At 39.0% G+C, this 24,704-nt stretch overlaps 1 protein-coding gene and 1 pseudogene across 1 annotated transcript in view; one reads left to right on the top strand and one right to left on the bottom strand.

Annotated features, from left to right (window-relative positions):
- RAD51B (RAD51 paralog B) overlaps positions 1–24,704 on the bottom strand; it is a 720,584-nt gene that overhangs the window by 413,411 nt on the left and 282,469 nt on the right.
- Positions 10,287–13,164, top strand: LOC149750313 (large ribosomal subunit protein uL6 pseudogene; annotated as a pseudogene).

Here is a 24,704-nt window from a genome sequence, read left to right as displayed (position 1 = left end):
TGCGAGTTTCATAAATGCCAAGAGAAATAGTTTTTCTAAAATGCTTTCTTGACTTAAAACATTAATCCACCTAAAAAGCTGCTAACTAGATAAGGGGAGACCAGCAATAAAAAGCTAGCAATAACAATGTTATAGAAAAATATTCTGGAATTTTCAAACTTGAAATACAAAAGTCTTTCTCTGTGGAGATGAACTCCTTCCATTCTCCAAGGGCTCTGTCAACATCACCAACCTCAAACAGTTGGCTCACACAAAAAATGTGATGACGCAGGAAATTGTCTGGAAACAAACAAACAAACAAAAAAAGCATTCTCTCTCCCTGGAACCAGAGCTGCCCCAGTAGAGCAGGCAAGCAGCCAGCATGTCAGTGCTTTATTTTAAAGTCTGTTTAATTGTTCCATTCCAACTCAACAGTCCAAGCCCCTTTTCTAAGTACAAGATAGGGAAAAAAAGAAGAAAAAGAAAAAAGAAAAAAAGATCTTACAAGATATTATCTAGTTCTTACTTCACTAGCCCCTATTGAAGAAACCCTAAGTGCTAATTAGCCACATAAACTGTGCAGATGAACTTCAAATCTTTGTGGTACTAGTCTTAGAAGGGTCTCTCTGCCCTAAGGGCCAAGTCAATCCGAAACTCACACATGCAAATTGCACCCAAGATTCACAATTGCATTCTAATTACTGCTGTTTATCCATGAACTTTCCTATTTTTCAAACTGTCTATAAAAGGAGAAAGCAATTACAGCAAGTACCTTATCACATTCTAGTTGGATTTTTGCAAACATTTATTGACTTGGCTGACATTATAGGGGATGTAAGAACAGACAGGAGATAACCTACGTTTCTCTAGCATTTTGGTATTTTTTTCTGCTTCTTTTCTTGCCAAAAATCAATTGGCTTCCCAGTAAAGCACAAATAAAGCAAATAAACAAAACCAAAAATCTCACAGCTATTTACTGATATAAAGAAATTAAAATAATACTGTACTATGATACCAACTCAATTCACTTGGCATCATTTCCTTCTTACATAATATGTTCTATGAAACGTATAATTCTAGTGGCTTGTGTATGTCTTTCCCCTTCAAATTCAATAATCTACCCATTGATGTGATCGACCATTTGTACAAGGAATTTTGTTATGTAAATGTCTGTGATGGATGTAAGTGGACAAAAAATAATGATAATTCTGAGATTAATTCTCTTTCCAAATTCTCAATTTATGAGGAAACATCATGGGTATTTCAGTTAGAGACTCCTTGTCTTGCTATTGGTCATTTCTATAACCACCATTGAAAACTTAAAAGCTTTTTCTCTTCTGACCAAGATGGAGTAACAGGATCAAATTTACCCTACCACCTAAAACAACCAAAAAAATATTTTTAAGACAAAACATATGAAACAACTTTTTTTCCCCCAAGATACTGGACATCAGGCAATGAAAGACAGTGATCCCTTAGAGATGGAAAAAATGAGGAGTGCTCTATGACTGCCCCAGCTTACTAATAATTTCTAGGCTGTGATGCAGGGAGAGGAAACCCAGATGGAGTCCACTCAAGTTGAGGAGATGGAACCTAGGACCTGGGAAGAACAAGGCAGCTAGAGTTCACATGAGAGATCTGTGGAGTCTCCCTCAAATACTCAGCAGAGTACTGATTAGTACATGCATGTGAGGAAATTACTTGAGGCTGGAGAAAGAAAGATTTGATAGAAGTAAAGAGAAGAGTGCCTGGCACTCACACAAAGCCAGGAGTAATGCCTGTCTCCATCAACCAGAATGGAAACGTCATAAATCATGGAGCACTGAGTACAGTATACAGAAGGATCTTGCCTTGACAGTGGAGAATAATTATCTTTAAACCAAATGGTTCTGGTCCTGCAAAAGAAACCCCAAAAAACTTAAAAGCAATATCCAAAAGGATCAAACTGTTTCCAAATAATTCAACTACATCCCAAAACAAAGCTTAATATTTACAGGAGTACAAAAATATACAGTACCCAAGAAGGTAAAATTCACAATGTACCCAAGAAGGTAAAATTCACAATGTCTGGCAGCCAATCAAATATAACCAGACATAGATAGAAGCAGCAAAGTGAGACCCATAATAAGGAGAAAACTCAATCACTGAAATGGACTCAGAACTGACACAGATGCTAGAATAGTAGACAACGATATTAAAATAGTTATTATAACTATATTCCATATGTTTGAAAAGTTAGAGATAGCAAAAAGACCCAAAATCAAACTTTTAGAGATAAACACTACAATATATGAGATGACAAATACACTGGATGGAATTAATGGTAGATTACACATTGGAGAACTTGAAGACACAAGTTGTGAAGACACAACAATAGAAACTAGTAAACATAGAAATAGACAAAAACAATTAATGAACTTGAAGCTACAGCAATAGAAACTATCTAAAATGAAACAGAAAACAATCAGCCAAATGAAAAGAGCATCAGTGAGCTATTGGGTGGGGGGGGGACAACTTCAGATGATTTACTATATGTGTAATAGGAGTCTCCAAGGAGGAGGATAGAAGAAAAAGAGAAGAAAAAACTTTTGAAAAAATAATGGTCAGGATTTTCCTAAATTTGATGAAAACTATAACTCTTCATATGAAAAAGCTCAACAAATCCCAAGCATAAAAAACATGAGAAAATTACATGAAGGTACATCATAATTAAGTTTCTCAAAACCAGTGAAAGGAAAAAAACTTAAAAGGAACAAGAGAAAAAGACGCTTTATATACAGAGAAACAAAGATAAGTGCAGTTTCTAGCTGGAAACAATGAAAACAGAAATACAGTAGCGCAACTTCAAAAACCTGAAAGAAAAAACTGTCAACCGAGAATTCTATTCCCAGCAAAACTATCTTCCAAAAAACAAAGGTAAAATAAGGAGCTCTTTAGACATACAAAAGCTGAAAAAATTCATCACCAGCTTACCTACACTACAAGAAATAATACAGTAAGTCCTTTAGGCAGAAGGAAAATAACATCAGATGGAAATCTGGATCTATACAAAGGAATAAAGAATAATGGAAATGGTACCTAGTAGGTAAATATATATGATATTTTATTATTTAAATATATTTTAAAGACAACTGGCTGCTTAAACAAAACTTTATTGTGTGATTCATAACATGTGTAACGTGTATAAGTAAAATATATGACAACTACTATACAGCTACTGTAACATTCTTATACTATATGTGAAGTGGCATAATAGCAGTTAAAGATAGGCTGTGATAAGTTAAAGATGTACACTATAAATTCCAAAACAACTAAATAAAGTTATAGCTAACAAGACAATCAAAGATGTAAAATGGAATCATAAAAAATACTTAATCCAAAGGAAGAAAGGATACAAGGTTAATGTATGAAAGTCAATTGCTTCCTTATATACCAGCAATGAACAATTAGAATTTGAAATTAGAAACACAACACCATTTATCTTGGCACAGAGAGAGAGACAGAGAGAGAGAGAGAGAAATACTTAGGTGTAAACCTAATAAAGTATATACAAATCTATAGGAGGAAACTATAAAACTCTGACGAAAGAACTCAAAGAAGATCTAAATAAATGGAGGGATATTCCGTGGACAGGAAGACCCAATATTCTCAAAATGTTGATTCTTCCCAACTTGATCTATAGATTCAATGCAATCCCAATAAAAATCCCAATAAATTACTTAATGGATATGGACAAACTGATTCTAAAGCTTATATGGAAAGGAAAAAGACCCATAGTAGCCCACACAATATTGAAGAAAGACAAAGATGGAGGACTGAAACTACCTGACTTCAAGACTTACTATAAAGCTACAGTAATCTAGGGAGAGTGTTTTCAGTGAAAGAACGGATAACTAGATCAATGGAAAAGAGTAGAGAGTTCATAATTCACATATAGTTAACTGAATTTTGACAAAGGAGCCAAAGGCAATTCAATGTAGAAGGATCGTCTTTTTAACATAATGGTGCTGGAACAACTGGACATCCACATTAAAAAAACAAAAAATAATTTAGACACTTACCTTACACCCTTCACAAAAATTAACTCAAAATGGATGATAGAACTAAATATAAAACACAAAACTATAAAACTCTAGACAATAACATAGGAGAAACGCTAGGTGACTTTGGGCGTGGCCATGAGTTTCTGGATATAACAGCAAAAGCACTTTCCATGAAAGAAAAAATTGTCAAGCTGGACTTCATTAAAATTAAAAACTTCTCAGCAAAAGACACTGTTAAGAGAATGAAAAGACAAGCTACAGACTGAAAGAAAATCTTTGTAAAACACGTACTGGATACAGGACTTGTAACCAAAATATACAAGGGACTCAAGGGACTCTAAAAACTCTTAAACAATCTGATTTAAAAACGGGTAAAAGATCTTAATAGACATCTCACCAAATAAGACATACAAATGACAAATAAGTATTTTAAAAGATGCTCAACCTCATATGTCATTAGGGACTTGAAAATTAAAATAATAATGAGATACCACTAAACATCTATTAGAATGGCTAAGATTCAAAGCACCAACATTATTAAATGCCGGCAAGCATGTGGAACAACAGGAACTCTACTTCATTGCTGGGGAAATGCAAAAGGGTACAGCCACTTTGGAAGACAGTTTGTTTCTTACAAAGCTAAACATGCACCATCCCATAATCTAGCCATTCTACTCTCAGGTATTTATCCATGAAAAAAGAAAGCATACCTCTATTCAATGACTTGTAGTCAAGTGTTCATAGTAGCTTTATTTATAATATTCATAAACTGGAAAGAACCCAAAATATCCATCAATAGGTGACTAGATAAGTAAACTGTGTTATATGCATACAATGGAATACTACTTAACAATAAAAACCAATAAAATAATGATAGATGCAACACCATGGATGAATCTCAAAATAATTAAGCTGAGTGAAAAAGCTAGACCAAAGAGAGTTTACCCTGTATGATTCTATTTATATAAGACTCTAGAAAATGCAAACTAATCTATAGTGACAAAAACAGATGAGTGGTTTGCTTGAGGAGGGTAAGGTGGGGAAGGGTGAGAGATGGACTAAAACAGCTACATAGAAACTTTTGGGGATGATGGACATGTTCATTATCTTGATTGTGTTGATGACTTCATGGGTGTACACATATGTTAAAACTTATCAAATTGTATTAAATATGTGCTCTTTATTGGATGTCAATTATGACTCAATAAAGCTGTTAAAAAATTTTAAAGCTCCCATTTTTAGTCTCCTGTTTGACTCTTTAGCCACAGTAATTCCTTCCTGTTGTGTTGTCTTTCTCTACAATAGTCAGTTGTTTAAAATATAAAGTACTTCCTCATTCACCATTAAATTTAATGAAAACCTAATGTATGTAAGGCAGTGGACTGGGCAATTGAAGGGGATACAATTGGACAATACAGGGATAGATGTCAGGTGACAAGGGATAAGCAATACTGATGATGATGAAGTGTAGTTAATTTTACCAGAGTATAAAAAGCAGAGAATGATTAAACAGGAAGGTAAATTTTAGGTCACGAAGAACTCTTCCAGAAAGTCTTAAAAAATGGTAAGGTTAATATGTCAGAATTTCACGAATACAGAAGAAGTCAAACACAAGTTCTTAAAGTTAAATTCTTCTATAATGTTCTCATTTATTAAACTGCAATATATTAAATCTCAAGGAAAGGAAATAATATTAGGGAGGAGCTAATTCTAAACACTGGATTATAGGACACATTTACTCATAGTATGTCTTCTGTGTGAAAATTATGGAAACAATTTAGTCCCAGTACCATCGAATTGAACTACTTCTCCTGAGTTTATAGACTTCAGTTGATTGTTCTAAAATTTATCAGCTTTGGCACTCTCCCCACAAGGGCCAGGAATCTCTGGCTGTTATGCCTCAAGTGGAATAAGTCTCCTGGAGAAATTCTTTTGCTACCACAACTATTTCAGTGTGGTTCTAAGTGGTGAGTCCCAATGCTTGCCAAATTCCTCTGGTTTGATCCCATCTGGATGAACCCAAAATATAGCAAAATAGCACCTTCTACTTCCTGGTCATATTCAATTATCCAATATTCCTCCAAACTGACGCCTACTTTTATCTTTAAGAAACTGCTGGCCTAAGGCTCTTAACCTAATATATAACAGTGGGTAGGAATAGGCACAAGGAATATCCATTCCACTCTCCACCACTGCTGCACTCTTTAACTTTCACCTTACTGAAAAAGCGACCAAGGAAAGAAAAGTCTATGTATCTGACCATAGTTATGGACCAAATTACATGAACTTGAAAGTGCCTTAGCAATTAAGGGTTCCATATGGAGGAAAGTACATAGTGCCTCTTTCTAGTTGCACTTAACTTCTGTCTAAAATCTAAGCCAAAGCTCTTTCTCCCAAGCCCTCTCATTATTAGAGAAGCGAAATGTTTTCTGTCTAGTTTCTCAAGGTCCTTCCATCCACTTTAAGCTTAAGTGCATTCCAGTCAGCCAACGACATCTATGCAATCTGAGAGGCCCACAACTGAAATTCCCCTGAATCACTCCTGAAGCTTCCAAACTTTCTTTTGTTGCTTCTGGCCTTCGCTAATTCAATCTTAGCTTCTGTTTCCTAACTCATTCCTCCTCCCCATGCTATTGGGTTCAACAACGTAGTTCTACTTCCTTTTAACAGAACAATCTTGGGCCCTTTTATGATGAACACAAGATAACTTCAACCTATACTCCAAACAGGTACATATAATTTCACATCGAAGCTGTTCATCACACAAAGAGTTTCAGAATAACACTAAATATCTCAAGCTTCTCAAAAATATGAATTTAACATTCTATGTAGATTATATTCTAGATTTATATCCTAGTGTTTAGCTAAATGAAAACCAGGGGCCAAACCTAAGTATACTCCAGATGTCTTCCTAGGGTGAGTTCAACATGTACAAAAATTTTTGGACAAGATACACTGTAGCTAAGTACAGATGAAAGCTATAAAGAAAAGGGAAATGCATGAATCACTGTCATGGTATAAATAACTTTCAGGAATTCATTTCCGGACAACTCACTCCATTCATATTTTAATGCTAAATTTAGGAGAATACTATTGAATAAGAACGGCTCAGAATAGCTAATTATAAAATACCTTTCTTTTTTTTGCGGTACGCGGGCCTCTCACTGTTGTGGCCTCTCCCGTTGCGGAGCACAGGCTCCGGACGCGCAGGCTCAGCGGCCACGGCTCACGGGCCCAGCCGCTCCGTGGCATGTGGGATCTTCCCAGACCGGGGCACGAACCCGTGTCCCCTGCATCAGCAGGCGGACTCTCAACCACTGCGCCACCAGGCAAGCCCGAAAATACCTATTTTAAATTATTATTTATATATATGAGATAATGTTTCCTATGATCAGTAGATTTTTTATAATAATAATAATTTGTTGAACACAATATGTATAACAGGCACATTATATAGATCATATAGTGCAATACTCATAATAACCTTAAAGTATTATTATTATTATTCCCATATTACAGAGGAAGAAACAGAGTCCCTAAAAGCTTTAGTTACTTGCCCAATTTACCCTGCCAGTAGATGGCAGAACAAGATATTCAAACCCAAATCTCTCTGGCTCCAAAACCTCTGCCCTTTCCAGCAAGATGCACTTCCTGCCTGTTGAAGTAGCTATTATTAGTCTAGTGCTTTGGAAAATTCCTGACACATGGAGTCTGGGGTAGTATGGTGGAAAAACACTTGTGAGCCTAAGCTCTGGCAGGTATGTGACCTTGGCCTAATCCTGTTACTTCTGTAGGCTCTTTTTTCATCTATAAAATTAAGCTTGGGTAGTTAACATCTAAGGACCCTTCCAGTACTAATGCTTTATCAAACTATGATTCTATGATTTATAGACAATGCAAAAAATGTGGAGTGGGAGAAAGGATGAGTGACAGAAGGGTTAACTGGGCATTAGAAACAATATAGCCAAGTAAGTCCAGGATTGAGATAAAACAGAATTGAAAAAAACAATGGCTTTGTAGTATTTTATTCCCGACATGAATAAAAAGACTTTATGTAGTACCTATAAAGTTAAACAGGATCCTATCACCAAAGAATTTTATCAAATAGACTCGTCTATTTGAATTTAACATCAATTAAAATTTAAATTCTTTGAAATAAAATACAAAATTCATACAGATAGGAGAAACCATCAGACAAACCCAAACACAGACACACTTTGAGTTTTTTTTCACCAGGCTCTGAGAACTATGTGAGGTTCCTCTTATATAAACAGGAGTGTGTCGTGCCACAACTACTGAAGCCCACGCACCTAGAGCCCATGCTCTGCAACAAGAGAAGCCACCGCAATAAGAAGCCCGCGCACTGCAACAAAGAGTAGCTCCCACTTGTTGCAACTAGAGAAAGCCCGCATGCAGCAACGAAGACCCAACGCAGCCAAAAACAAATATAGATAAATAAATAAATTTATTTAAAAAAAAAAGGAAAACAGGAGTGTGGGTTGGCACTGCTAGGTAGAAGGCAAGGTAGTTGATGCAGTTTCCAGAAATAGGGGCAGAGAACAACCCACTGTACCTAAAAAGGCTCTCTTCATCAGCCAAAAACAATGACTGGGTGGGAGTTTTGTTCTGCTTTCAATATTCAGGCCAGCAAGGTCAGTCTGTGCACACTGGAATGATTTAAAACCTTTATAATAACATGGCTTCTCCTTATATTCAGCCAAGATTCTTCAAGCAGATTTCCTGATTCTTGCTCAGCTTTCTAATATGATGAGAACCAAGTGTCTCTTCGTTCGGTTACCATCACTAAAAGCCAATACGAGATGTATGCAGACAAGCTCCATGGGAAAACCTCACAAGCCAGAGGTGAAAGGACACCAAAGCTAGCTCTCCAACTAGAGGCCGGATGGACAGCAAATGACCAAGAGCTCTCTGGGCCTTGGGAGACCTAATAGCTTGGGATATACTGTCAGAGATGAGAAGGGGTCAAGTTTCTAGGCTTGTAAGCTCTGGTTGGATATCCATCTTTAGCTCTCCCAATAGATAAATACGTTTTATGTGGAAAAAAGAAAAAAAAGAAGATGAGCAGCCTGGCAAAAGAACCTAAGACAAACCAAATCTTCCACAGGACGCTCTCAGACTAAAAGGCTGAGGAATGTAGAGCGGGGAAAAACTCCCCAAAGAGGGAGGAGAGGGAAAAAAATTAAAGCCATCAGTTCTGACATTTGCCGAGGAAGGAGAGTGAGGACACTCCTCAAACTGCCTATAAACCAGGTAAAAGTGCCTGTTGGCTCGGACAGAGTCCACACACCCTAACAACGCCCCACGGCCGAGGCCACCACCCCTGGGCCTCCACTGAAAATTGCAGCTGCTTTCCAAAGCCCGGAAAGCAACAGGCAGAATATAGTGACAGCTGGAAGGAAGGGGATTAGGTGAGGACTTGGCATAAACAGGAGTGCAGCCAAAATGCACAAATATGAAGGGAGAGCGACAATTTTCCTGTGTGGTTTGTGTGTGTGGTATGGGGGGAGTTCAAAAGAAGAGTGAGCCAAAATTCTGGCCTTGATTGCCTGGAGGCTTTGGCAGTCTCAGCCTTTCTCATGGCAGACGGGCCAGGAAATGAAGCTTTCAGCTGTCTGCTTCAATGTTCTCCTCACCGTCACCATTTTCGTGTTCGGCCCCTGGCTCATTTGCATTTTCTTCTTCTTTTGGGGATTAGCGCATACGGGTAGACAAAATCCATTTTGGTTACTCAAGACTGTCATTTCCTCCCACACCTTACTTGTCAACTAAGAACGTCAAGAACATGAAATCCTGCCAGAGTACAAAACAAACTATAGAATTAGATGATCTGCAAGGGGCCTTTGAGACCTTCTAATCCAGCCTGATTTTACAGATGGGGAAACTTAAGAGTAGCAAAGGGAAGTAAGGTGATCTGCTGAAATCATACTAATATTTAGAGAGTAGCAAAGTCAGGACAAATATCCAGCTCTCCCATTCCCATCCAGCCAGTGCCCTGTCCAAAAAAATCAGTGTTCCTTTAGGACTCTATCTCAGACAAAATACTACTATTCCCCCACCGAACCCTTTTTAAATGAGGACATGATAAGAACTGTGACGTATTCTCTCTCTGTTTCCTCATCAAACATTCACACATAAGTTTGGTAAATAATTATCCAAAGTGTTAGGTCTTAAGGAAAAGAAAGAGACTTGGAGACTCATATAACTAACAGCACTCAGAGAAAAGACTCAACCTAAAACCAAGCAGAATGCTTTTATTTCCTTTGTGTTAGGAGACAGATCCAAAAAAAGGAACAAATGGGACCTAATTAAACTTAAAAGCTTTTGCACAGCAAAGGAAACCATCAACAAAACAAAAAGAGAACCTACTGAATGGGAGAAAATATTTGAAAATGATACGACTGATAAGGGATTAATATCCAACATATATAAACAGCTCACACAACTCAACATTAAAAAAAAAAAACAAACCCATACAACCCAATTTAAAAATGGGCAGAAGACCTGAATAGACATTTTTCCGAAGAGGAAATGCCGGTGGCCAAGAGGCACATGAAAAGATGGTCAACACTGTTAATCATCAGGGAAATGCAAATCAAAACCACAATGAGTTATCCCTCACAACTGTAAGAATGGGCATCATCAAAAAGAACACAAGGAACAAACGTTGGCGAGCATGTGGAGAAAAGGGAACCCTCATACACTGTTGGTGGGAATGTAAATTGGTGTAGCCACTGTGGAAAACAGAATGGAAGTTTCTCAAAAAACTAAAAATAGAACTACCATATGACCCAGCAATTCCACTCCTGGGTATATATCTGAAAACAAAACAAAACAAAACAAACAAACAAAAATCCCACTAATTCGAAAAAATACATGCACTTCTATGTTCATAGTAGCATTATTTACAATTGCCAAGATATGGAAGCAGCCTAAGTGTCCATCAAACAGATGAGTGGATAAAGAAGATGTGGTATGTATGTATGTGTGTATGTGTGTGTGTGTGTGTGTGTGTGTGTGTATATATATACATACATATATATATAATGGAATTTTTCCCTTTTTGCCAAAAGAAATAATTTCTGATATTGAGAAATATCACATTCTCAGGAAAAGGTAACCAACCTTTAAGGGCTTAAAAGATTCCTACTCTGAAAAGGAGTTTATGAGTGTGGAGAGATAGGTGGAAATATGGCCCCTTGGCATCCACAGGGGATTGGTTCCAGGACACCCCACATAGGCAGCAAAATCCTCGGATGCTCAAGTCCCCTACATAAAATGCCCCAGTACAGTCGGCTCTCCGTATCCACAGGTTCCACATCCACGGATATGCAGGGCCCACTGTATATTGGTTTATACGTAAGGTCATAACAAAGCAATCTCAAATTGTGGTTTCTTCCACTAAAAATTTTCTTTTCAGTACTATGGAAATCATGTTAAAATATGACATTAAAAAATGAAAACAAAAATACCTCACCTCCCTTTGCTGCATCTACTGCAAGAATGAAGACAGTTCTCAACAATCAGACTGTCGACATTCTGGAAATGTCAACATCACCCTGAAGGGATGCATAGTTACTGTGAAGGACCCCAGGGGAACCCTGTGGAGGGACTTCAATCACATCAATGTAGATCTCAGTTGCCTTGGAAGGAAAAAGAAGAGGCTCTGGGTTGACATACGGTGGGGAAACAAAGGACTGGCCACGATGGGCACTATCTGTAGTTGTGTAAAGAGCATGAGCAAGGGCGTTACACTGGGGGTCATTACAAGGTGAAGTCTATGTGTGCTCACCTCCCCATCAATATCCTCATTCAGAATAGGTCTCTCGTTGAACTCTAAAATGTCCTGGGTGGAAAAAACATCCACAGGGTATCTCAAGCCCAGAAAGATGAGTTAATTCTTGAAGGAAACTATATTGAACTTGTGTCAAATTCAGCTGCTTTGATTTAGCAAGTCACAATAGTTAAAAATATCAGAAAAATTGGGGGAATGATATCTATGTCTTTTAAAAAGGAATAGTTCAGCAGACTGATGAATAAGATCTAAAAGTTGTCCAGCTATGGAAACAAGATGTTGGATAATTCCTAAGACCTGTTTGTGATATTTTAAAGATGCAATAAATACCCTCTATTTTGGGAAGGGGGGTGGGGCACTGGACACTTCACTAACTAGTTAAAATTAGCTAACTTTTCCTTCCTTCTATACATTTTCATTTAACAGATTCTCTAGTGCTTACCCTTTACCAAGTACTATTCAATTCTGGGAATAAGGAAATTAAAGACAGTACTTCTGTCATAAAGGCATGCAAAGTTAACTGGGGGAAACCAAAATGTCAATGGCATGATCAGAGTAGTACTTCCAGTAATAAAGGTTACTTAGAAAGCACATGGGAGGGGTACCAGGCCAGCCTGGGAAGTTCCAGGAAGGCTAATTGAAGAAGGTGACACCTGAGATGAGGATAAAGAAGAATTGGTAGGTTAAAAAAATAAAAGTAATGAGTTCTTGTTTTATTCTTCATGTTTTTTTTTTAAATCTAAAATTCTTGTTTCATATGAGAATTTGATCTATTACATAAGGCTTTGGAAGGAAAAAAATGACATCATTATTGTTATATCAAAATATCAATAATACTAGTTAACAAAAAGTACTGGAACACATTAAATATCAAAAGACACACACAAAAAACCCCAAACACGCAACAGTGTACATCAACTATACCTCAATTTAAAAAAAACAGTAATGTTAATGTAACACCCAAACATGAGAGAACGTGGTAACTTTTCAGAGCTGTCACAGGAGCTCATCTATGCGTATCTATAAAGAGCACTAACTGTGGGCAAGGCATTCTGCTGGGTGCTGTAGTAGACAAGATAATGAATAAAGATGGTCTCTCTCACAGGGAATTTATCACCTCAATTTACCAGCATGTTCCCTCAGGAGAGAGAAAGGTCTAGAGCAGCAGTTCTCAAACCTTTCCCACCTGGGACCAATTTATACTCTTAAAAACTATTAAGGACTCATAGAGCTTTTATTTATGAGGAATATGTTGACCACATCAGAAGTTAAAACTGACGATCCCAAACTCCCATTCCTTCCTTCCCCACCCCATCCCTCCTTGGCAACCACAAGTCTGTTATCTATATCTGTGAGTCTGTTTTTGTTTCCTAGATGTGTTGATTTGCATCGTATTTTGGATTCCATATATAACTGATATCATATGGTCTTTGTCTTTCTCTTTCTGATTTACTTCGCTTAGTATGATAATCTCTAGTTTAGGATTAGCAGCGGCAAATTATTATATATAGGATGGATAAACAACAAGGTCCTACTGTATAGCACAGGGACCTATATTCAATATTCTGTGACAAACCATAATGGAAAAGAATATGAAAAAGAATATATATATATGTGTATGTATAATGACTCACTCTGCTGTACAGAAGAAATTAAAACAACATTGTAAATCAACTATGCTTCAATAAAATTTAAAAAAACTAAAAGAAAAAGAAATCAAAACTGAATAATTTTTAAGTATTTGTTGATTTGTTTAAAAGTAACACTAATAAGCCTATAACCTCAACATAAATAATGTATTTTTATGAAAAATAGTTGCATTTTCTAAAATGAAAAAATTTAGTGAGACAAGTGCCACTGTTTTACAGTCTTGCCAATCTCTTTAATGTCTGGCTTAATACATTCCAATATCTGGTTCTTCATTAATCTGGCTCTTCATTAAAATATCATACTTCACATGTCCTCTAGAAAACTCCACTGTACACTTGTGAGAAAATGAGAATGAAAAAGGCAAATAATGCCTTAATATTATGATGAAAAATGTTCACCCTCACAGATCCCTTGAAAGGATCTCTGGGGACCCTCAGGTATCTCATCACATTTTAAGAACCACTGGTCTATGGCAATAAAAGTCATATTCAAAACTGGGTAAATAAAGACTATGAGTTCAAGTTTACTCTACTTGAGGTTTTAACTAAGGGGAAATCTTGCAGTAAGAGTTCCCTATCTAGGCCACTAATTCTAAGAGTGGACTTGTTTTCTTGGAACTGAGACAACCCAGGTTGCACGAATGGGTCCACTTTCTCTGGCATTGTGAAGGCTGCCTCCTCAAAGGGCTTGGGCTGGGTGGGTCTTAACACAGTGATGGAGATGACCATATTCCTGCTTTGCTTGGGACAGTCCAGCTTTATTCCCATTGTGCCAGAGTAATTATTAGTACAGCCCCTTCACTCTCCAAAGTATCCAGTTTGGGCGGTAAGTTATATGGTCACCTTGACAATGCCTTGCACAAGCATTCTTCTTCTTCCCACCTTGTGGACAGGTCTAAAAGAAGCCATGCTGGGTTTGGTTTACATAGTAATATTCCTCTAACCTCTCTCCTAAAAAAAAAAAAAAGGCAATCATGGGAGAAAATTCCTCCCGATCTCTTGGTTTCTATGACTTCTTTTCCTTTCTTAAACTGTTGACAGCAACCATTCTCGACAACTCTATACGACAGCACGTGCTGCTTGTTCTCTTGCTATGCACCTAGTTCAGTGTTTGAACTACAGGGTGTCACTTGGCCCAACTATTTCAAATTGGTTGGAATATAACCTATTGATCAAGGGCTACAAATTAACCACACTGGGTTAACCGCTGGGCTAATAAAACACTAGGCAAAACCTAGCACACAGATTCAACCCATCACCAGAAATGGAGGCAACTCAGTAAGACAAGAGACTTCTTTGAAAAAGTATTAAATCTCCCAGGCCTAATCCTGTGAGCATGGCAGGGGGTATGAAGAGGAATGGAAAAGAAGTGCTGTAAATTCTGAATAGTGAACCTTGAAACTGACGTGGATTTGGCTTTGCATACCCGAGTGGCAGAGAAACCTCAGCAGTTATCCAGTGCTTTTAGAGAGCAGGGTAAAATTATAAGAACATTTTTATGAGTTGTGGCTGGCAAGCCCTAGCCTGTTAAAACTCTTTAAAAACCAATGCCTTGGTGGAGGTAACATTCACTGTTTACTGTAGCTCTGGTTGTTAGGGGTTACTGCTAAGGTCCCAGTTTTCCATGACATCAGCAGCATTCCAAGGGAAGTGTGTGTCGGTGACTTTCAGTAATGACTCCGTTTTCCAAATGTTCAAAGCTTCTGCCAAGCTGCCCTACACCTGCACACCAGCTGAGTTAGAGGAAAAGGAAAAGCAAGATGGATTAAGTGGGATTTTTGTCTGGGTTCCTTAATGAGACTAAAGGCTTCCTTCTTTCAGTGTTTGCTTTGGTGTAATAAGTGGATGCCAGTGCCTTTAGGAGTGACATGACTCATCCTTACCTTTTCATAAACCAATCAGACTGTCTCTCACAACTTCTCGCTATCATATTCTGGACTAACCTTTCGAGACTTTTCTTCTGCGGGAAAAGTTGAGGGCTTAGTGAGAAGATCAGCACGGCATGCCAACACTCTGGGAGGGATTCCGAGGGAGGCATCTGCTGCTCCCCAAATTAGCAGGAAACAGAAGCAGTGAAGAGACATTACTGCGTAGCTGCTAAAAGGATCACCTGGCTTTCAACGTTTCAAACCAGACGTGTCCTCTCAAGACAGCAGCAGACCTCATTCCAGAGTCTGTCCTCACCAAAACAAGCATCTGGTTAACTTCATCCAAGGGTGCCTGCTGCCCACTCAAGAGGCTTGTGACCGGTGCTGTGGCCAATACTAATTGTGTACTTATATAAGACAGACCTTTTTTCCAAAAGGCTTGAAGCATTTTTTTCGGCGTTAAACTCATCAGTGTTCATGACAACCCTCTGAGAGGTGGCAAAATATTAGTTCAGGTGTGAGAAATTGGGGGATGGGGTTGAGGAGAATTGAGTCCTCTGCCAAGAGTAAGGCAGGAGGAGATCTCCCAGAGCCCCAGCCCCACACCTTTACGCCTGTGGTAAATGGCCCCTCTCCAGGCTTGCTCCAGTCTGCCCAGGCTAACCTGCTCTTTTGTCGACCATCAAAAGGGTTGTGGAATACAAAATCCGTTGCTAACGAGGCAAAGCTTGGAAGCTAGCAAAGGAAAACAAGAACAATTTTATGTAAAGACACAGCGGAATATCCTCTTAAGGGTTTTGGTAAGAATGATTTATGCATTCAACGACTGCTTCTATGAATGACACAAGGTAGAAGATTCAGCCTTTCTGTACCTCAGTTTCCTCACCTATAAAATCTAACTATACACACACACACACACACACACACACACATATACCATTAAAAATACCAGAGATGTTTAGAAATTTTAATAATTAATGTTTTAAAGTGCATAGAGGTCTTTAAGGGGGGGAATCTCCGAAATGCTAAAAGGTGTCCTCTTTTATAGTATATTGCACAGTTCTAGAGGAAATTCCTTTAATTACTGCTATATTTGTTCTTAGGAAATAGGAATAAATTCATACACTTTCAAGTGATTCTTAAAATAAAAGCCTCTACAATTTAAAAAAATAATAATCACCTTTATCTTTGCAGAAACAACAAGGATTTTTTTTTAAGCTGTAGTGGTGACATGCTCTGTGGTTTAGGGTAGCCACAGATAACATAATACTCACAAAAATGTCTGTGTCTAGTAATTTCTCTTAGACTTCATTAAAAAGAATTCAAACATGAAAAAATACTAAAGGAATCGTTCTCATTCAACCGTAGATTGCCTGTGAAGACTGGAAAACACAAGTTTTTGGTTCAATCCCTGGATTAAACTATAAAAGTCTGTCCAGTGCAATCTCACGTTGAGTCCTGAGCCTGTTTCCTTGAATAATTTTTAAAGAGGGAATTTTACAATTATGGCTTCTTAGCAAGAGACTGAGCTATTACCAATTAGAAAACAAGTCTTTCAATAAACTTTCTGGTACACAGAATGAACAGTTATATCTGAAACTAAATTCCACAAGTCATTTTCATAAATAAGTACATATATAAATTAGGAAGAGGGGGTGTGGCATGGGGTATACCTAAAATGCTTAAATTCTAAGAAAAAAGAATTGAAAAAAAAGAAGTTTCTTTTCTTCCTGAAGATAAAAGATTTAATGAGTGACTAATCCCCCTTAGTAAAGTTCCTTTGGTAACTGCCCTATTCTAAGCCACACTAATTTTGCTAGGCGCCTTTACTGTTAAAAGATGTTGTTTTATGATGTTAAGCTACACACAAAAGCCATGTAACAAAATGGCAAAATATGCTTCCGATTTTGTTATGTTACCAACCTATACTTATCCAGAAATTCTAACTGCCAAGTGTCTTTTACCTAACACAGACAGCATCTTTCACCACCCTCCCTTTCCCACATAAAGTAAGAACGTCATTAAGAGTGGAAAACGGAATAAAAACCTGAGCCCTGGAAAAAAATACTAAATGGGAATCTGCCTCCAGCTCTGCAAATTTTCAAACTTGACCTGGCCTCTCGGGTCTGGAAGCTAGACTTCTGTGCCCAGAATATGGCTGGATGAGGAAGGCAGTCTCAATTCACACCCTGAGGGCTAGGAACAGAACACACACTCCATACAGACCTCTAAAGAGGTTCAGGGGCTTGTGTGACAGAGAAGCCTGTTTTAATTGGCCCTTGGTGATGTCATGTCCATGTCTCCAGGGCCCAGGAAATGCACCATGACTAATGGAGCGCCTCATTTGTGAATACACATTCCATCTCAGAGGAGCAGCAGCAGGCAGAGTTTCAAGGCAACGAAGACCCAGTTAGAGAATGCCAGCCAGTCAGCCGCGCACAGAGGGCCTTCAGTTGTCCTGAAATAGACTGCTCTTGTTCACTGCCTCAGAAAACCCTACAACTACCTGTATCCCTGTGGCCTGTGTAGGATAGTAGCCCTAAAACTGGGTTGTTTTGTCTTTTTTTTTTTTTTTTTTGCTGTGTTGGGTCTTCGCTGCTGCATGCAGGCTTTCTCTAGTTGTGGCGAGCGGGGGCTACTCTTCGTTGAGGTGAGCGGGCTTCTCATTGCAGTGGCTTCTCTTGTTGAGGAACACGGGCTCTAAGCGCATGGGCTTCAGTAGCTGTGGCTTGTGGGCTCTAGAGCGCAGGCTCAGCAGTTGTGGCGCACAGGCTTTGTTGCTCTGTGGCATGTGGTATCTTCCCGGACCAGGGCTTGAACACCATGTCCCCTGCACTGGCAGGCAGATTCTTAACCACTGCACCACCAGGGAAGTCCCTAGGGTTGTTTTGTCTTTTAAGTTACTCTCTTTAGGGAAAGAAAAATGGTCACTGTAATAGGGCACACATCCTTCCAGATTTCTATCAGCAAACCTTCTCTGTAAAGGACAAGATGATACAAATGGCCATATGGTCTCTGTTGAAACACTCATTTCTGCCCTTGCCGTGCAAAAACAGCCATAGACGATACATAAATGAATAAACATGGCTGGGTTGCAATAACATGTGATTTACAAAAACAGGCAGCAGGCTGATTTGGCTCACTGACCGTGGTCTGCTGACTTCTGTATTAAAGAGGAAGGACCACTCCTTCCTCTGCCACATACTCAGACCAAAGTACTCTCAAATAAGGGTGCAGTTACAGGAAAGGATGTGAAGGAGTTTCCACAATATACCTGTGATAGCTACCCTATCTAGAACCTAAACACAGTTTACAGAGAGGCAATCTAGCCCATGGTTTCAGAATGTAGGCTCTGCAGTCAAATGACTAGGTTACAAATTCTGACTTTGCTACTTCTGCATTTAAAGCCTTGGACAAGGTATATTATTCCTATGAGCCTTGGTTCCTTCATCTACAAAATTGGGTTCCAAACTGTTCCTACTCAGTAGGGTTAATATGAAACTTCAATGAGATAATATATGAAGAAAGCTTAGCCTAGTGCCTAGGATATTGGAGTGTCCAATAATTACCTGACACTATTGCTAGATTTTTTCTAAGCAACCATAATTACTACTCTTGATTGCAGCAGGCCAAAGTGAAGAGGCAGGTTACCACAAATGCTAGTACACGGTGAACTTCTTTCCAATTCCATTAATATCTATTCATGCTATCATCATCTTTAGTAGCTGCATAGAATTTCACAGGGAATGCACCGTAACTGGACCAAATGCCAAATGTTCAATACCCGTTTGCTGTCTTCTTGCCATTATAAACAACAGTATGATCAACATCTTTAAACATGCACCTGTGAACACTTCGAATTCTGTTCCTTGGGGCAAAAAGGTTTGCACGTTTTAAAGAACTTGAAATTATTCTGCAAATTGGCTCTCCAGAAAAGTTATACTAATTCCTATTTCCAACAGCACTGAAAGAGAGGATCTGTTTCCTAAGATTCTTGACAATACAACTACTTCGTTTCACCACTAAGACCCAGAGAGGTTAAATGAAAAAACTAAGAAACAACTAAGACCCAGAGAGGTTAAATGACTTGCTTAAATTTAATGAAGAATGCTTAATGCTTCCTTTGGCCTACAACTTTATAAAGCATTTCATAATTATTCTGATAATAGCTAATCTTTCCAGAATCCATATAATTAATTATTATTATTAAAATGCCATTTTATGGTTGAGAGAGCTGGAGCCCAGAAGTTGACTTAGGGTAGCCAAAGTTCTCCAGATAAGGCAAAGGATACAGAAGAGCGTGATCAAAATAGAAATAAACTTCATCCTATTATCAGGCCGTGCCAGGCTCACTATAACATCTCAGGCAAAATTTACTTTTCAATCAGGAAACTATTCTCGGGAACTAATTTAATTTTCCTTTCTTGTGGCAAATAGGTAATCCAGAGACTTTTTTTTTTCTTTGCTGTTAAAATAAATAAACCTATGAAACCAAATGTCCTTTTCTCACAAGGAAAACTTAAAACCTCTGAGCTTTTGACAAGACAGTCACAGACCTAGGCATTTGTTAAGGCTATTTTCTTCACTCTACCTATTATCTTGCTTTTTTTCTTCTTAACACTTACCACAATTTGAAATATATTAGTTATTTGTCTGTAACAACTAAGTTCCATTAAAACAGGAACTTGCTTACTAGTCTTAGTCTTGTTTATTATCTTTTCAGTACCTAGAATACTATGTGGAACATAGCAATTAACTAATAAAGATTTACTGGATGTATAAATCCTCCCAGATGCCATCTATGTATTTCCCTAGCTGTACAACCTACAAGGTAGGCAGGCAGGCTTTGGCATTATATATTAATAAGAGTTGTCATTCCCTATTTACAACACTGCAAAAAACAAACAAACAAACAAAAACACCAGAAAACAAAAAAACACCTTCCTAATGGAGAAGAGCAGCCTGTCCCTCACCTGCAGAGTTTGTAGGCAATTATATCCCAATCCAACCCCCACTATCAGTGGGACCACGCCACAGGCTGTCATACCACGATCTTCCACCTTACCCTTTCACCTAGGAGATGCTGCTACTGTTAGCCCGTGCAAGTGTGTGCACTTGTTTTATTTGGTTGGTTTGTCTTCAAAAGAGCCTCCTTGGTGGGTCACTAATTAGACAGAAGTTCTAAAAAACAAATGCACCACCTGTTGACTGTTTTATTGAAAGATGTACTGAATGTCATAGTTGACGACCCAACATCCATTCTGTCTCAAATGACTGATCTAGCCCTATGTGGCCCAATATGGCATCCACTAGCCATATATCATTGAATTTAAATTAATTTTAAATATTCAGTTCCTCATTGGCACTAGCCACATTATCATTGCTCAAAAACTGCCATATGTGGTTAGTGGCTACTGTACTGGACAGCACAAATATAGAATACTTCCATGACTACAGAAAGTTCTGTTGGACAGCATGGAGTCTAGTCAAACATGGTAATGCCATTCTCCTTGCCTGAAACTGATTTTAAAATGCGCACGTAAGGGGGCGCCTTCAAGACGGCGGAGGAGTAAGACATAGAGATCACCTTCCTCCCCACAAATACATCAAAACTACATCTACATGTGGAACAACTCCTACAGAACACCTACTGAATGCTGGCAGAAGACCTCAGACTTCCCAAAAGGCAGAAAACTCCCCACATACCTGGGCAGGGCAAAAGAAAAAAGGAAAAACAGAGACAAAAGAATAGAGACGGGACCTGCACCTCGGGGAGGGAGCTGTGAAGGAGGAAAAGTTTCCACACACTATGAAGCCCCTTCACTCGTGGAGACGGGGGTGGGGTGGTGGGGGGGGGAAGCTTCGGAGCCACGGAGGAGAGCATAGCAACAGCGGTGCAGAGGGCAAAGCAGAGAGACTCCCGCACAGAGAATCAGTGCCGACCAGCACTCACTAGCCTGAGAGACTTGTCTACTCACCCGCCAGGGTGGGTGGGGGCTGGGAGCTGGGAGCTGGGAGCTGAGGCTCTGGCTTCGGAGGTCAGATCCCAGGGAGAGGACTGGGGTTGGCTGCGTGAACACAGCCTGAAGGGGGCTAGTGTGCCACAGCTAGCCGGGAGGGAGTCTGGGGATAAGTCTGGACCTGCCTAAGAGGCAAGAGACCATTGTTGCAAGGTGCATGAGGACAGGGGATTCAGAACACCGCCCAAACAAGCTCCAGAGACGGGTGCAAGCCACGGCTACCAGGGTGGACCCCAGAGACAGGCATGAAATGCTAAGTCTACTGCTGCAGCCACCAAGAAGCCTGTAGGTCACTATCCACACCTCCCCTCCCAGGAGCCTGTGCAACCCGCCACTGCCAGGGTCCCATGATGCAGAGACAACTTCCCCTGCAGAATACATGGCGCCTCAGGCTGTTACAACATCACGCCAGACTCTGCCACCACAGGCTCACCTCGCATTCTGTATTCCTCCCTCCCCTCTGCCTGAGTGTGCCAGAGCCCCTGAATCAGCCACACCTTTAACTCCCTCCTGTCTGGGCGGGGAACAGATGCCCGCAGACGACCTACACACAGAGGCGGGGACAAATCCAAAGCTGAACCCCGGGAGTTGTGCGAACAAAGAAGAGAAAGGGAAATCTCTCCCAGCAGCCTCAGGAGCAGTGGATTAAATCTCCACAATCAACTTGATGTACCCTGCATCTGTGGAATACCTGAAGAGACAACGAATCACCCCAAAATTGAGGCAGTGGACTTCGGGAGCAACTGTAGACTTGGGATTTGCTTTCTGCATCTAATTTGTTTCTGGTTTTATGTTTACCTTAGTTTAGTATTTAGAGCTTATTATCATTGGTAGATTTGTTTATTGATTCAGTTGCGTTCTTCATTTTTAAATTTATATATATATCTATATATTTTTCTTCCTTTTTCTCGTTTTGTGAATGTGTATGTGTATGCTTCTTTGTATGATTTTGCCTGTATAGCTCTGCTTCTGCCATTTGTCCTAGGGTTCTGACTGTCCCTTTTTTGTTTTTTCTTTAGTATAGTTTTTAGCACTTGTTATCATTGGAGTATTTGATTTTTGGTTTGGTTGCTCTCTTCTTTCTTTTTTTAAATTATATTTCATTTTTAACAATTTTTTTCTATTTTAATAACTTTATTTTATTTTATTTATCTTTCTCTCTCTCTCTCTCTCTTTCTCTCTCTTTCTTTTTCTCGCTTTTCTTCTGAGCTGTATGGCTGACAGGACCTTGGGGCTCTGGTCGGGTGTCCAGCCTGAGCCTCTGAAGTGGGAGACCAAGTTCAGGACACTACTCCACCAGATACCTCCTAGCCCCATGTAATATCAAACGGCGAAAGCTCTCCCAGAGATCCCCATCTGAGCACTAAGACCCAGCTCCACTCAACGACCAAAAAGCTACAGTGCTGGGCACCCTGTGCCAAACAACTAGCAAGACAGGAACACAAACCCACCATTAGCAGAGAGGCTGCCTAAAATCATAGTAAGGTCAAAAACACCCCAAAACACACCACCGGATGCAGTCCTGCCCACCAGAAAGACAAGATCCAGCCTCATCCACCAGAACACAGGCACCAGTTCCTTCCACCAGGAAGCCTATATAACCCACTGAACCAACCTTACCCACTGGGGGCAGACACCAAAAACAACGGGAACTACGAACCTGCAGCCTGCAAAATGGAGACCCCAAACACTGTAAGTTAAGCAAAATGAGAAGACGGAGAAACACACAGCAGATGAAGGACCAAGGTAAAAACCCACCAGACCAAACAAATGAAGAGGAAATAGGCAGTCTACCTGAAAAAGAATTCAGAATAATGATAGTAAAGATGATCTAAAATCTTGGACATAGACTGGAGAAAATACAAGAAATGTTTAACAAGGACCTAGAAGAACTAAACAGCAAACAAACAATGATAAACAACATAATAAATCAAATTTAAAATTCTCTACAAGTAATCAATAGCAGAAAAACTGAGGCAGAAGAACGGATAAGTGACCTGGGAGATAAAATAGTGGGAGTAACTACTGCAGAGCAGAATAAAGAAAAAAGAATGACAAGAATTGAGGACAGTCTCAGAGATATCTGGGACAACATTAAACACACCAACATTCAAATTATAGGGGTCCCAGAAGAAGAAGAGAAAAAGAAAGGGACTGAGAAAATATCTGAAGAGATTATAGTCAAAAACTTCCCTAATATGGGTAAGGAAATAATCAATCAAGTCCAGGAAGCACAGACACTCCCATACAGGATAAATCCAAGGAGAAATACACCAAGACACATATTAATCAAACTATCAAAAAGTAAATACAAGAAAAAAAATTACAAGCAGCAAGGGAAAGGCAAAAATTAACATACAAGGGAATCCTCATAAGGTTAACAGCTGATCTTTCAGCAGAAACTCTGCAAGCCAGAAGGGAGTGGCAGGACATATTTAAAGTGATGAAAGGGAAAAACCTACAATCAAGATTACTCTACCCAGCAAAGATCTCATTCATATTTGATGGAGAAATTAAAATCTTTACAGATAAGCAAAAGCTAAGAGAATTCAGCAACACCAAACCAGCTCTACAACAAATGCTAAAGGAACTTCTCTAGGCAGGAAACACAAGAGAAGGAAAAGGCTTAGAGAAGGAAAAGGCTTATAAGAACAAATCCGAACCAGTTAAGAAAATGGTAATAGGAACATATATATTGATAACTACCTTAAATGTAAATGGATTAAATGCTCCAACCAAAAGACATAGACAGGCTGAATGGATACAAAAACAAGACCCATACATATGCTGTCTACAAGAGACCCACTTCAGACCTAAGGACACATACAGACTGAAAGTGAGGGGATGGAAAAAGATATTCCATGCAAATGGAAATCAAAAGATAGCTGGAGTAGAAATTCTCATATCAGACAAAATAGACTTTAAAATAAAGACTATTACAAGAGACAAAGAAGGACAATACGTAATGATCAAGGGATCAATCCAAGAAGAAGATATAACAATTCTAAATACTTATGCACTCAACATTGGAGCACCTCAATACATAAGGCAAATGCTAACAGCCATAAAAGGGGAAATCAACAGTAACACAACCATAGTAGGGGACTTTAACACCCCACTTTCACCAATGGAGACATCATCCAAAATGAAAATAAATAAGGAAACACAAGCTTTAAATGACACATTAAACAAGATGGTTAATTGATATTTATAGGACATTCCATCCAAAAACAGCAGACTGCACTTTCTTCTCAAGTGCTCGTAAACATTCTCCAGGATAGATCATATCTTGGGTCACAAATCAAGCCTTGGTAAATTTAAGAAAATTGAAA

Source organism: Delphinapterus leucas, chromosome 2 (assembly GCF_059928025.1).
Source record: "Delphinapterus leucas isolate spDelLeu-1000000601 "Yukka" chromosome 2, BTC_Dleu_Yukka2, whole genome shotgun sequence".
Classification (NCBI taxonomy): domain Eukaryota; kingdom Metazoa; phylum Chordata; class Mammalia; order Artiodactyla; family Monodontidae; genus Delphinapterus; species Delphinapterus leucas.
This window is presented reverse-complemented; position numbering and strand designations above follow the sequence as displayed.